Source organism: Stegostoma tigrinum, chromosome 3 (genome assembly GCF_030684315.1).
Source record: "Stegostoma tigrinum isolate sSteTig4 chromosome 3, sSteTig4.hap1, whole genome shotgun sequence".
Taxonomy (NCBI): domain Eukaryota; kingdom Metazoa; phylum Chordata; class Chondrichthyes; order Orectolobiformes; family Stegostomatidae; genus Stegostoma; species Stegostoma tigrinum.
The window spans coordinates 110,689,751-110,704,796 of NC_081356.1; the positions used below are offsets into that span (position 1 = coordinate 110,689,751).

General features: G+C 42.9%; 1 protein-coding gene across 13 annotated transcripts in view; it reads right to left on the minus strand.

Annotated features, from left to right (window-relative positions):
• LOC125450809 (microtubule-associated serine/threonine-protein kinase 4-like) overlaps nucleotides 1-15,046 on the minus strand; it is a 457,413-nt gene that overhangs the window by 100,925 nt on the left and 341,442 nt on the right. The window lies entirely within an intron of this gene.

A 15,046-nucleotide genomic window follows, 5' to 3' on the forward strand; every position in this document is an offset into this window, starting at 1 on the left:
TAACTGCTGTCCAATGGGGATATTTTCAGCACTCACATTTAAGTGGAAACATAAGTGTAATGCACTTCCAATCATTTTGGTGAGCTGTACCATTTCAGTACCTATATATTCATCTAGTCAGCGTTCAGACTCATTCTTGTTAATTGTCTAAAGACAAATAAGTGACAATTCACCTGCAGGAAAGGCAGGCAAAAGACACAAAGATGCAGAGCTTCCTTAGGATTACAATCACAAAAAGAACACACAGGAACCAAAAGTATCCTTTTCAGCTACGTCTGTAATTTGATACCCAGCCAGATAAGCCAGCAGTAATCTCAGGTATTGTTAATGACCAACAGACCAGATCTGGCTCATTAATGGGACCCAACATAGCTCACTGAATGGTGGAGCAGTCATTTATTAGATTTGCTCCACTAGACTCAGCAACCATAATTCCCTTGTAAGACACAACAAAATACATAAAAGGTCAAAATAACCCATCAAAACTAAGCCAATTAAGACAAAGCTGTGTTCTGAAATCTAAAGCTGTTTTCACTTCCAAGTGATTTAGCACTTGTCCTGAGATGAGCAAAGCCATAAAATGTAACCGTGGATCTCTTCCAGCATTTTGACTTGAGGGCACATAGCCAATCACATTTAATGTACAGAAATGCAGGTTACAAACAATATGGTGAAACAGGGTTATCTTTCACTGTCGACAATTAAACCAAAAATAAGATTAATATTTCAATGTCTTAAACATTACAGATAATTAGTTATAATTTGTGTCGTACAGTCATAGAAATGTACAGCACGGACACAGGCTTTTCTGTCCAACTCGTCCATGCCGACCAGATATCCAAAATTCATCTAGACCCAATTGCCAGCATTTGGCCCATATTCCTCTAAACGCTTCTTATTCTTATATCCATCCAGGTGTTTTTTAAATGTTGTAATTTTACTAGTCTCGAACACTTACTCTTGCAATTCATTCCACACACGCACCACCCTAGCATGAAAAAGTTGCTCCTTAGGTCTCTTTTGCATCTTTCCCCTCTCACTTTAAATAAATGCCCACTAGTTTCGGACTCCCCCATCCTGGGGAAAAGACCTTGTGTCTATTTACCCAGTCCATTCCCCTCATGATTTTATAAATTTCATAAGGTCACCCCTCAGCCTCCAACGCTCCAGGGAAAATAGCCCCAGCCTATTCAGCCTCTCCCTTTAGCTCAAACCATCCAATCCTGGCAACTTAAAGTGTGAAGCTGGGTGAACACAGCAGGCCAAGCAGCATCTCAGGGGCACAAAAGCTAACATTTCGGGCCTAGACCCTTCCTCAGCGAGGGGGATGGGGAAAGGGTTCTGAAATAAATAGGGAGGGGGGGAGGCGGACCGAAGATGGATAGAAGAGAAGACAGGTGGAGAGGAGAGTATAGGTGGGGAGGTGGGGAGGGGATAGGTCAGTCTGGGGAGGACAGACCGGTCAAGGAGGCGGGATGAGGTTAGTAGGGAGGAAATGGAGGTGCAGCTTGAGGTGGGAGGAGGGGATAGGTGAGAGGAAGAACAGGTTAGGGAGGCGAGGACAAGCTGGTCTGGTTTTGGGATGCAGTGGGGGAGGGGGAGATTTTGAAGCTTGTGAAGTCCACATTGATACCATTGGGCTGCAGGGTTCCCAAGCGGAATAGGAGTTGCTGTTCCTGCAACGTTCGGGTGGCATCATTGTGGCACTGCAGGGGGCTCATGATGGACATGTCATTTAAGGAATGGGAGGGGGAGTTAAAATGGTTCGCAACTGGGAGGTGCCGTTGTTTATTGCGAATCGAGCGGAGGTGTTCTGCAAAGCGGTCCCCAACCCTCCGCTTGGAACACCTCCGCTCGGTTCAGAAACCAAAACTAGCATCCCAAAACCAGCCCAGCTCGTCCCCTCCCCCACTGCATCCCAAAACCAGCCCAGCTCGTCCCCTCCCCCACTGCATCCCAAAACCAGCCCAGTTCGTCCCCGCCTCACTAAACTGTTCCTCCTCTCACCTATCCCCTCCTCCCACCTCAAGCCGCACCTCCGTTTCCTCCCTACTAACCTTCATCCCGCCTCCTTGACCTGTCCGTCCTCCCCAGACTGACCTATTCCCTCCCCACCTATACTCTCCTCTCCACCTATCTTCTCTATCCATCTTCGGTCCGCCTCCCCCACTCTCCCTATTTATGTCAGAGCCCTCTCCCCATCCCCTCTCTGATGAAGGGTATAGGCCTGAAACATCAGCTTTTGTGCTCCTGAGATGCTGTTTTGCCTGCTGTGGTCATCCAGCTTCACACGTTATTATCTTGGATTCTCCAGCATCTGCAGATCCCATTATCTCTGATCACAATCCTGGCAACATCCTTGTGCAGCTTTTCCGAACTCTTTCAAGTTTCACAACATCCTTCCTGCAGAGAGACCAGAATTGTATGCAACATTCTCAGAGTGGCCTAACCAATATCCTATACAGCCGTGTGATTGAGAAATAAATCAATCCTACAATGCTAAATGTGCAGATTTTAGAGGTATCATTGACATTTAGCCAGCAATGTATATTTGTGCTCACATATAGCTTTGCTTTTTGCCATTCTGTATATTATTTTCAGTGTACGTGAATATAAAGTTAAGGTAAAGTCCCCATTGTCCCAAAGGGCTATAGGGCTGCTCTCTTATTACAGAGAGACAACTTGCGGTGAGTTTAACCCGAGGGTCATGAGGCCTCAGGTGAAGGGTAAAATCGAGAAGAAAGGACCTTCAAGTAACCTCAGCTGGTACGAGAGTCAGATGTAAAGTTCTTTTGTATGTTTCTCCATAGTTTACTTTCGACTCTTAAGATCAATGGTGGATTGCCAAGAACGTCAGATGATATGTTAAGTGTTGTTGCTAAAGTAAACAATTTCCTCCAGGTTTGGGATCAGAGGGATATATTTAAAGGGCCACTTGCAGTTTGGAAGCTGCATTAAGAAAACATTGCATTTCAGTGAATTGCACTGCAATGTGGTAAGAATTGATACTGAGCCAAAGGAGAACCGCAGGAGGAGTGACAAATGTTTGGTTTAATAGGCAGGTGTTAAGGGAATTTTAAAGAACAGAGAGAGTGCGAGAGAGCTCACAGGTTTGAGCTGTTAAGGTAGGGAATGCCTGAGGACTGGTGTACACTTGGTTGAAAACATGGGCGAGACCATGGAGGCGTTCGATAATGAGCATGACAAATTCAAAATAAAGCTAAGGCAGATGGAAGTCAATGTATGCCAGCAATCACAGGAAAGCTGGGTGAACAGCACGCAGCGCAAGTTAAGGTACGGCTGGTCACAGATTGCAAACGGGCAAGGAAAGGGTTTCAGCTGCAGACAAGCTAATGCAGGAGTAGGGATGGTCAATGTTACGGAGATGTAAATAGGCAGTCTGTTTGATGAAAAACATGACAGGATCAAAACTCAGCTTAGGATCAAAAAGCAGCAAGGTTACAAAAATTCTGGTTGCATACATTCCCTTGAGCATACTCTGCCACATTCAGTTAGTTCGAGACTAATCTGAGCATGAACACTGCATCGCCCTTGATAGCCTTGTCTGATAAGAACTGATCAAACTCAGTCAAAAGGTTCCAAGTATCTCTGTATCCTCATTGGAGGAGAGTATTCCAGATTTCTCCTACACTTTGTATCAAAAAGGGTTTCCCAATTTCCCTTATAAGTAGCCTAGCTATATTTTCAAGTTGAAGCAAAATGTATCTGGCTATCAGGGAAGGAAAGAGGACGGGGACTTCATGGGTACAGTGGATCGAATGGTCTCCTGTGCAGTATGATTTTACGAGCTCTAATTTCTGAATCACTAGAGGAAATCATTTCCTGTATCAATCCTATCTAAGTTATTTAATATTTGTAGATCCTCTATCAGACATTCAACCTTCCATACTGGGGGGAATGCAAGCCAAATTCATGGAAACTGTCCTCAATTTAAGCCCCACTAAGGCCCTGTATCATTGTGGTGAATCTGCAACAAAACCTCTCCAACAACAGAACCTTCCAAAGAGGGAGTGGAACCAGTGGCGAGTGAATGGAATAATAATTATAGTGAAATCAAATCATCGGTTTGGTGTGTATGTATCTTCCATTGTGAGGTATTTGAAGGCTAACCTAAGTACTATAATAAGCAAAGATGAAAACTGCAATTACCTCAGAGATCGATAAACATGCTGAGCAACTGCTGTTTTTGTTGGCAATAGTTATGCAATTAAACTGACTTTTATTGCAGCATCAAGACTAATTAAAAGATGAGATGCTGCTTGTAAAGAAAATATTTTGCTTTTCCTGAATTTTGTTTGCTCTGTTACCTTTGTGGGTCAGGGCAAGGCTTTTTTTATAGAAACAAAATTCGCAAGCAATCCAATAAAATTAGCGTTTTGTGTACAGTGGACATTCCTAGCATCCTTTCATTAACAATTTCTCTTGTAATGTATGAAAGCATCAATGTGGAATGCTTTTTTTGCTTCTGACCAATTTCTAATGATCAAAGTTAGCACTACAGATGTGAGACTTATTTTCTAGAATGACTCCTCTCAAAATTCTGACTTTTTTTGTCACTATCTGATGCTTTTCAAATCACCTGAAATCTTTTACAATCTGTTCAAATCAAATTAATCTGAAAACTTTTATGTACAGTTTAAATACAAAAATAAAACATTTGTTACAAGTGACCATCAGATTGTGTCCAGTGAGGAGGAATTTAAAGGTTCGCCTGATTCACAAAGCACATTATGAAGAGTTAAAGTGCACACACAGAAAGGAAAATAAACTTCTCTCAATGTGTCCAACTCAGCAATATTTCTGTTTTATTTAGGAATGGTTACACATACTGATTTTATATCTTTGGAAAATGTTCCTATGTAGGCAAGGAATTAGGGTTAGCGTGTTTCAAATTCAATCAAATGAATGAGGGATGGTCGTGTTATACAGGCCAATGGAAAAACTGAGTTACGAAAACATCGAGGATTTCATGAAGCCAGGCCTACAAAACAAATTCACCTACCTTTGTGCACGGAGTGAAAACATCCAGTTCTTTTCTTGATTGACTAGTAATATGTGATTTCAACAATACAGTACCTGAATGATGTGCTCGGCTCTCACCATAGTATCACAAAATCCCTTCAGTGTGGAAGCAGCCAATCGGCCCATCAAGGCCACACCGCCCCTCTGAAGAGCCTCCCATCCAGATCCACAACTCCTACCCTATCCCTGAAACCCTGCATTTCCCATTGTGAATCTATTTGGTCTGCATCCCTGAACACTATGGGCAATTTGGGGCAGCCAATCCACCTAAATTGCACATCTTTCGACTATGGGAGGAAACTGGAGCACCCAGAGGAAACCCATGCAGCATGGCAGGAACAAAGAAACTCCCACACAGTTGCCTAAGGCTGAAATGGAACCTGGGTTCCTGGTACAGTGAGGCAGCAGTGATAACCACTGAGCCACTACGTTACCACCAGAGGTTCAAGAATCTGTTAAATTACAGTTTCTTTACCTCAAAGAAGAAAGTGTACTTTGTTGGCTGATCCAGCGAAAGCTGTCTTACTGGTTCAGTAATCTCTGGGCTGCCTACGTGCAACATTGAGTATTCCAGCCACTTAAGCATAAACTGCCATAAACCTATAAAACAAATGAACCAGATGGCAAGTTAATAAAAAGTGTGAAGCTGGCTGAACACAGCAGGCCAAGCAGCATCTCAGGAGCACAAAAGCTGACGTTTCGGGCCTAGAACCTTCGTCAGAGACGGGGATGGGGAGAGGGAACTGGAATAAATATGGAGAGGGGGGGAGGCTGACCGAAGATGGAGAGAAAAGAAGATAGGGAGAGAGGAGAGTATAGGTGGGGAGGTAGGGAGGGGATACGTCAGTCCAGGGAAAATGGACAGGTCAAGGAGGCGGGATGAGGTGGTAGGTAGGAAATGGAGGTGCAGCTTGAGGTGGGAGGAAGGGATGGGTGAGAGGAAGAACAGGTTAGGGAAGCGGAGACAGGCTGGGCTGGTTTTGGGATGCGGTGGGGGAAGGGGAGAATTTGAAGCTGGTGAAGCCCACATTGATACCATTGGGCTGCAGGGTTCCCAAGCAGAATATGAGTTACTGTTCCTGCAACCTTCGGGTGGCATCATTGTGGCACTGCAGGAGGCCCATGATGGACATGTCATCTGAGGAATGGGAGGGGGAGTTGAAATGGTTCGCGACTGGGAGGTGCAGTTGTTTGTTGAGAACCGAGCGGAGGTGTTCTGCAAAGTGGTCCCCAAGCCTCCCCCGCTTGGTTTCCCCAATGTAGAGGGTTAACCACCTAGAAACTGATGTCCATTTCAAGCCCACTGACTCCCACAGCGACCTAGAATACACATCCTCCCACCCACCCTCCTGCAAACATTCCATCCCCTATTCCCAATTTCTCCACCTCTGCCGCATCTGCTCCCACGATGAGGCATTCCACTCCCGCATATCCCAGATGTCCACGTTCTTCAAGGACCACAACTTTCCCCACCACAGTGGTCGAGAACGCCCTTGACTGCGTCTCCCGCATTTCCCGCAACACATCCCTCACACCCCGCCCCTGCCACAACCGCCCCAAGAGGATCCCCCTCGTTCTCACATACCACCCCACCAACATCCGGATACAATATATCATCCTCCGACGCTTCCGCCATTTACAATCCGACCCCACCACCCAAGACATTTTTCCATCCCCTCCCCTGTCTGCTTTCCGGAGAGACCACTCTCTCCGTGACTCCCTTGTTCGCTCCACACTGCCCTCCAACCCCACCACACCTGGCACCTTCCCCTGCAACCGCAGGAAATTTTACACTTGTCCCCACACCTCCTCCCACACCCCTATCCCAGGCCCCAAGATGACATTCCACATTAAGCAGAGGTTCACCTGCACATCTGCCAATGTGGTATATTGTATCCATTGTACCCGGTGTGGCTTCCGCTACATTGGGGAAACCAAGCGGAGGCTTGGGGACCGCTTTGCAGAACACCTCCGCTCAGTTCACAACAAACAACTGCACCTCCCAGTCGCAAATCATTTCCACTCCCCCTCCCATTCTCTAGATGACATGTCCATCATGGGCTTCCTGCACTGCCACAATGATGCCACCCGAAGGTTGCAGGAACAGCAACTCATATTCCGCTTGGGAACCCTGCAGCCTAATTGTATCAATGGGGACTTCACCAGTTTCAAAATCTCCCCTTCCCCTACTGCATCCCTAAACCGGCCCAGTTCGTCCCCTCCCCCCACTGCACCACACAACCAGCCCAGCTCTTCCCCCCCACCCACTGCATCCCAAAACCAGTCCAACCTGTCTCTGCCTCCCTAACCGGTTCTTCCTCTCACCCATCCCTTCCTCCCACCTCAAGCCGCACCCCCATCTACCTACTAACCTCATCCCACCTCCTTGACCTGTCCATCTTCCCTGGGCTGACCTATCCCCTCCCTACCTCCCCACCTATACTCTCTCCACCTATCTTCTTTACTCTCCATCTTCGGTCCGCCTCCCCCTCTCTCCCTATTTATTCCAGTTCCCTCTCCCCATCCCCCTCTCTGAAGAAGGGTCTAGGCCCGAAACGTCAGCTTTTGTGCTCCTGAGATGCTGCTTGGCCTGCTGTGTTCATCCAGCCTCACAAGATTATTTTCAACATCCCTTTTGTTTCGCGTCATTCTCTTTCACGATAAAACAGTCTGTTTACCAGTCTGCATCTGGTAAAAATAAATGAAATTTGATGGAAGATTGTTGAAGATTATCTTGGAAAATGTGAGGGCCTTTTACTTGGAAACACCTTATTTACTGATGTAATTTAAATCCTCAGCTTTCAGTCAAGCAAGCACAAAACTAAAAAAAAGTATGGAGTACTTGCAGTTAACTGACTTGTTGTGCCTTACAATTTGATAATTAACTGAAAGACTTTCACTTAAATCCAGGACATATGCAGTACCTTCTTTAAAACACACGAACATTTCATTGCACAATTTCTAATTAATGCTGGCGCCATAATTCTCTCAACTAAAGGTCATTCTATGTGCAGCAATGTCAATCCTGGCCATCTCTACAGATCTGTTTACTCCAAGTAAAGCATTTGGCTTCAACTTAAAGGAAACTTCAAATGTGGGGCAACCAACTTTGAGGGTAGGGAAGCTACTTGAATCCAGCACATACTGTCGACCTACCTGGAGCTTTACGTAATAATATTCAGCACTGTGGTAGGTTTTGGAGGGGGCTGCGGAATTACTCAACAGGGGAGTCGGTGGTGCCCTGAGCTCTCATCTCCAGGCAGCTAAGATAGTTTCCAGTAGCAGGGGAGTGTCAGGGGGTAGGGGTTGCGTTCCACTTAGCCTCCTTTCAACACACCTCACAAGATTGCTCATGAGCCTAACTGGCCACGCATCTCCCTCCTGATCCCAAACCAACTTCGGTTAAAAAAAATAAGTAATGCTGGAATTGGAGTCAGAAAACGAACACATATCCAATTGGCACCAGTACCCCTGGGACCTGTCAGTCTCTGTTCACACCCTTGGAACAGCCCAAAACGGCCAGCGAAAATGAAGTGGCAAACCAAATGAACACTGAAATTCTGCCACGAAGGAAAATTATTTTCACAACTGATCCTTGTACTCCCAGGTCTGACTGCATACAGCAATTGATTTGAAGGTTAGTGTGATGGTAGTAATCATTGTCTTTTGGTGATACAAAAAAATTGATTAACGTAGATATGAGATGAAATGAAAGATGCATTAAAAATGTTCGGAATACATCAAATTCAAGGGCATACATGTATTCCCCACGTGCTATAAATAAGATGCCTCAAGGACAGTATCTTTGCATCAAGCTCCTGAGACTAACTTTTACCATAAACTTAAATTGACCAGCCATATCAACACCTGGACATCAGAACAGGTAGGAACTTGGGAATTCCGAGCCAAGTGGCTTGACTGTTCATGCTCCAATGTAAAACTCCCCACTTGCTGGATGACTGCAGCTTCAATAGCACTCAAGTAGCTCAGCACCATTACTATTCAAAGGAAGAAGTTTGATCAGCAAGGTGCAGAGCTGGATGAACACAGCAGGCCAAGGCGCATCACAAGAGCAGGAGAGCTGACATTTCGGGCCTAGACTCTTCTTCAAAAAGCACCTGGACATCACGCAACTCGATGCAACTTTCTTGTAATTTCCTTGTTATCTCAAATTCTCCAGCATCTGCAGTCTTACTATCTCTGAAACAAATTTGATCAGCATCCTATCGGCCACATTAACTCCCTCCACCACCAACGTACTGTGACTGCAGCAATTAGAATCAACAAGATGCACTGCAGCAACTTTCTAAGGCTCCTTTAACAGCATCTCCAAACCGCAACTTCTACTTCCTAGTAGGACGAGGGCAGCAAATGCATGGGAATGCCACCACTTGCAAGTTCCCCTCCATAGTGCATACAACCCTGGCTTGGAGATTTGTCACTATTTCTACACCGCTGTTAGACCAAAGTGGAAGTCCATCCCGAGGATCACTGTGGCTACATCATTACCAGATATGAGGGCAGCTGTTTAAAAAGACAATTACCACCACTTCTAAAAAGCAACTGGAAATAGTAAAAAATGGACTGACTCCTAAAACTGAAAATAAATTTCAAAAAACCTTCTTCTGTTGGTAAAAGCAGATGAGCCAATCCAGTTCGCAAACATTATCTGTGCACGTGAGGTAGGAACAGTTACTGCATGCTGATTGTGAATCAAGATTCCATTGCCTGGCCTTGTCCAAGAGTGTGGAGATTAACCTGCTGAAAACAGACAACTGGGGATTGAGTTGACTAACAAGGTGAAGGATTATTACAGAGTCGGGGAGGACTTAAAACAGCTTAATAGAATGAACAGATTGGGGTAGGGCCAATATAATTCAAAATCACAAGATAATTAATTATGTTTTGGTAGGTAAACAGACAGCTAGCAAGTACAGATATAAAATTCTTTGGAAATGCAAATGCAGCTAAATAACAATGCCAAGATCATTTTTCAATCCAGATGTTTAGTGCAAATTAGCAGTTGTAAACCTGTTGGAGGCAATGATTATGGTTACACTTTAAGAGCAGAGTGATGGAGAATTTTTCACTTCTGCCAGAAAAAGACATGCTTTCAGATGATGTAGGGAGTCTGTATACATTTTGATGCACAGTTTTTCAAAAGCTCTGGGATAGAGCACTTGGACTACTTCAGGCATACTCTCCTAAGCCTGTCATTGAGCCAGAATTAGTCACCTGACGATGTAAATGGTAGAGTACAAAAAAGAAAGTATAAGGGTTACTTGAACAGTCCAAGTTTAGAAGCCATCAATTATTATGGTGCAATTGTAGAACTGAATCATTTTACTCTGAATATATTTTAAGGCTATTTCACTGAACTATCAAAAGGATAGGGAATTGTTTGCGTCTGAGCAGGGAGAGTCGTGGAAGAAAAGAGTGATCAGGAGGCAGCGAGGAGGGTCAACAAGCTGATAGTTGACAGCAGGGAGCAGGAGCAGGTCATAGAGCAGGCAAAAGGTAGCAAACAGGAAGATGTGGTCAAGCAGGCTGCAGTAAAGACAATCATATACCATGTACAGAATACTGCTGGTTTGGATGCTGTTCACACAAAACCATCTTGCAGAGTTTCAAAGTGTACTGTTTCAAGCAAGTCCTGATACCTTGAGTGCACACTTTACAGCCATCTCATTGCTTCCATGAAACTGAAGTGAGCAACTCTGAATGAGGCAACTTAAAACAGGGTCTTTATTGCATGGGAAATCTAAAAAAAAATAAGCAGGGATTACAACTGTGATGAGGGAATAGGGGAGAAAATTAGGAAAAAATATTATGACAGCAAGATTAAAAAGTCAACAGGAATTCAATTGGGATGTTCCAGAATGAGGGGTTACAGCTAAGAATGAGTTGAGGTCAGGACTTTTCTCAATTGGGCTGCAGAGGCTTAGCTTGACTTGAACACAAGATTAGGAAGGTTTGTGATAACATGAACAGAAATGGATGGCTTCCATTGGACACAATTTCTACTCTATTTGGTGAGCCACATTTCTCAGATTTCTGGAGGAAAATGACACCCTCCAACAATAACAAATAGCAGCTGAGAAAGATGAAAGCAAAAATATAACTCAATGATTTTACTGGTGTGTAATTTCCACAACATTCATATCAGCGATGCCGTCATGTACCGAGACAGGTACTTGCACTTGAGCTCATATTGAGCATCTATTAATAAACATGGAAATGGGACATTTAAGCAGAAGATTCTTCCAGATAATTCTCCATCCATATGGGAAGCCTCACTTCATGCCAAAATCTCACTGCTACTAGATTTCACTGGGCTGTTATGTAGCTAATTTGCAGATTGGGCTAGCAATGCAGTAATTAGCTTCAATGTTCCTGCTGTGATTGAGTAGCCTGGTGTGCCTGTCATGCATTTAGCAGGTAATGAACTATGTCACCTCAAGGGAGACACACTGCAGAAAATATTTAATTGGCATTTTTAAAAAAAAACTTAGACAATCTTTGTGATTTCAAACTAGATTCTAAACTTGAAGGTTGAATGTTATATTTCAACACCATGAGGGAGTTTTGATTAATTGCAAATGTAGCCATTTTATTTCGGTGCAGTAGACAACACCAGGTTTCATGTCATGAATGATATTTGATTTGTAAGACTTCTGACAACCAATTGTCTTAAAAATGCTAGTTTACAACCATTTTAAAGAATTTCTAATTCACAATGGCAGGCAGACTGAGTCCTCATAAACATTACACATTAAAAAGAATCCTCTCTGACAAACGTATAATCTGAAATGTCGAGTGCACATCAACTACATATTTTGTAAGAGTCAAGCAAGCACCTAAATGTGCTATAATACATCCTCACTTTCATCATAACTACCTCTCTTTCACGCTAAATTGACATCATTAAGATAACCATTAATGAAATACAAGCACCCTGTAATGGGAAATATTAATTCACCTGAGTACTGATGAAAAACTATGAAGGAAACATTTATTTTTAAATAAAACATATACATTACTTTCAAATGATCTGCGCATTCAGGAGATTTAATGGATCCCACTATCAACTGCAGCCTACAATGTAGCTCCTGCTTAGAAAGCAGTACATGCCAACAACAATCATTAGTCAATGTGACATGCACCGGTCAGCCACAGTGTTGAATTGCTGTTGCAAGTCATCAATGGCGTTACACACACTCAAAGCCCTCAGATATAAAAACATAGTTTACAATTATTTTTGAGAACATTTAAACATCAAAGGAAGTGTATTACACCGGAAGAACAGTCAAGTAGAACTGTTCTTGCTACAATTCCTGGATCTAAAATATTCTTAATTTAGTTTTCCATTCTATTCCCATGCTGACATATCAACAGCATAGCTGGTAGCAGTTGTGTCTCAGCTATCTCCAAAGCATATACATCTCTCCATGAATAAGTGTACAGTGTACAGAGTGCTTTAGTTCAGGTCTCTGATACCCTGTCCCTTGGTGACAGGATTTCCCTACTTTTATATTCTATTCCACCCTGCAAGAAAGGCTAATGTCCCATATGCCTTCTTAATTGCTCACATGTTAACTTTGTCAATTAGTTGGCTGTTACCTCTGACGAGGTGTGAGAATTAAGATGATGGTGGTGAAAAGAAAGCAGAACTGTAAAATCATCCAGTATGTTACCAACTGAACATGTTATTGCACAAGTAACCAAAAGGATTTACTACACATTTGTTAATGAAAATGTAAAATATGGACAAAATCTGAGATTCAGGAATGCAGAGCTTCACAATTCAATTGTTAATCTCTCATTACCATACAGTTTATTACAGTGTAGCGTCTAAAATGTTTCAAGAATTCCGTTCTTGTCCTTTCTTGGATCACAACTTTTAAGGCAGTCAGCTGCTTAAGAGTTACTGAGATGTTGAACATTTCCCTGCACTTTGAATAAAACTATCTTGAATCATTCACCAAAGGAACGGAAACTTATGTTGAGATTCTCGATCTGAAAGTGGTGAAGATATAACAATAAGAAAACAAAGTTTCCTTCCCCCACAATCATGATGCACCCCTGACTTATGTTTGTGTCTGCCTAGGAGATGCTGACCTCCTCCCTTTCTTCCTTCACTGCTGCTCATTTAAAGCCAATCATTCTCCATTTACCTTTTGCATTGTTTTAAAATAACTTTTCTGCACTGCAAGAGGTATTAATGTAGAAATTATCCACAAGTACAGAAGGAAGTTTCAGACTCTTCATCCTTTCTTCAATAGTAACATTAGCTTGATTATTCTGGTCTTTTGTCTGTAAGGTCATATTTACAGACATGATAGAGCTCTGAGGAACACTGGAATTTGGGGCTGTCTGTAACAAAGAAACTAAAGTGCCTGCTGAGGTTCCAAGGTAATAAACTATTCAGATTAAACAACAGAAATGCAAGGGAATTTAAACATTCACTATACATTTTGTTGAAAGTCTTATTCACTATTTAACATGATCATGGTTGATCATCGAGCTCAATATCCTAATCCTGTCCTTTCCCTACATTTCTTGACCCCTTTACCTACAAGAGTTTTAGCTACCTCCTTCTTGAAGACACAACCATTTCCTGTGGTGGTGAATTCCATAGGCTCACAACTCTCTGGGTGAAGAAATTTCTCATGTCAATCATAAAAGGTTTGTCCCTTATCCTTAAAGTCTGACACCTGGTTCTGGATTCACCCACCATCAGGAACCTAAATCACAGATATAGCTGTGTAATTGTCGGCATTGGTAACATGCCCAGTAACAACAATGTACCTTGCAAATGATTCACAAGCAACATTATATGGTCTTATGTTTGAACTTGCCATGTGTTTCGTAAGATCATACTATCTCTCTGCCTTTTCTTAAATATGCATTAAATCAAAAAGCATGTGCTGCTCAGCTTGCTGTCCAATCCAATAGTTAGCAGTCCTTCCATGTCCATTGTAATTCCACTCTGGTTAATTCTACTCAATTTAACATCAGCCAAATGAGTAATTAGTTTATCAAACCTAGTTTATCAGCATCTAGTATTATTAATTGTCTAATTATCTATATCTAATTAATTATCTCCTCCATCATCCCCTGTGTAGAGTCCCTCAAATCCTCATCCCACCTGAGAGTCCAGCCTCTTTCGCTCACCCCTCTGCAGTGCTGAACTAACACCCTTGGTCCTCCAGCATAATCCATCCACTGTGAGTGCTTTGTAACTCCAGGTGGTTTATTATCCTGAACAGCTTTGACAACTGTTATGAAAACCTCTAAGTAAATCCATGCAAAAACAGGGCAGGTGTGGTGCAGGGGAGATCAAGAATGCGTAGTTCTGAGCATCTGATCTCACTATCTTATGAGTTTGGAAAAGGTATGGGTGGGGTAAAAGCAACAATTAGAATTTTAAGTCCCACAATGCACTTATATGAGGAATTTCTCATACACCCAAAGCACATCAGTGATTAAAAATTGAATCAGAGACCATTGTCCACGGAGGGAGGTTCGTGTGGTAATCTGATTTTACTTGAGAAGTATTGCTCGTTTCCAATGCCTTTTTTCAGCAGAAGGCAACTCACAATCATTGTTAACACCACAACAAGTCGAAGACAAGCAAGGTGGTAATGAGAGGGAACTGCTGTTTTGCGATTGTCATTAAACAGATCACTCAAGGCCACTACAAGATCTCAGCACAGTACAAATAAAGTCTGGGATCTTTCTGGTCAGTACCTACTCCCAAACTTAACTCTTGCAGCCTCTACATTGGAGTTACGTCCAGGCTGTCAATGCAAATCAGCAGCAATACACCGAATGTGCGAAATATTGAGTAAACATTGATGTTAGTATGAAGCAATCTGAAGGTTGACATCTAGCAGGGACCATTGTGCACTTGTTCTGTAATTTGAACTAATTATGATTAAAATCAGAAAAACAATGCAAAAATGGAATTCCCTTCCTTATGAAATTGTGGGTCTATCTACAG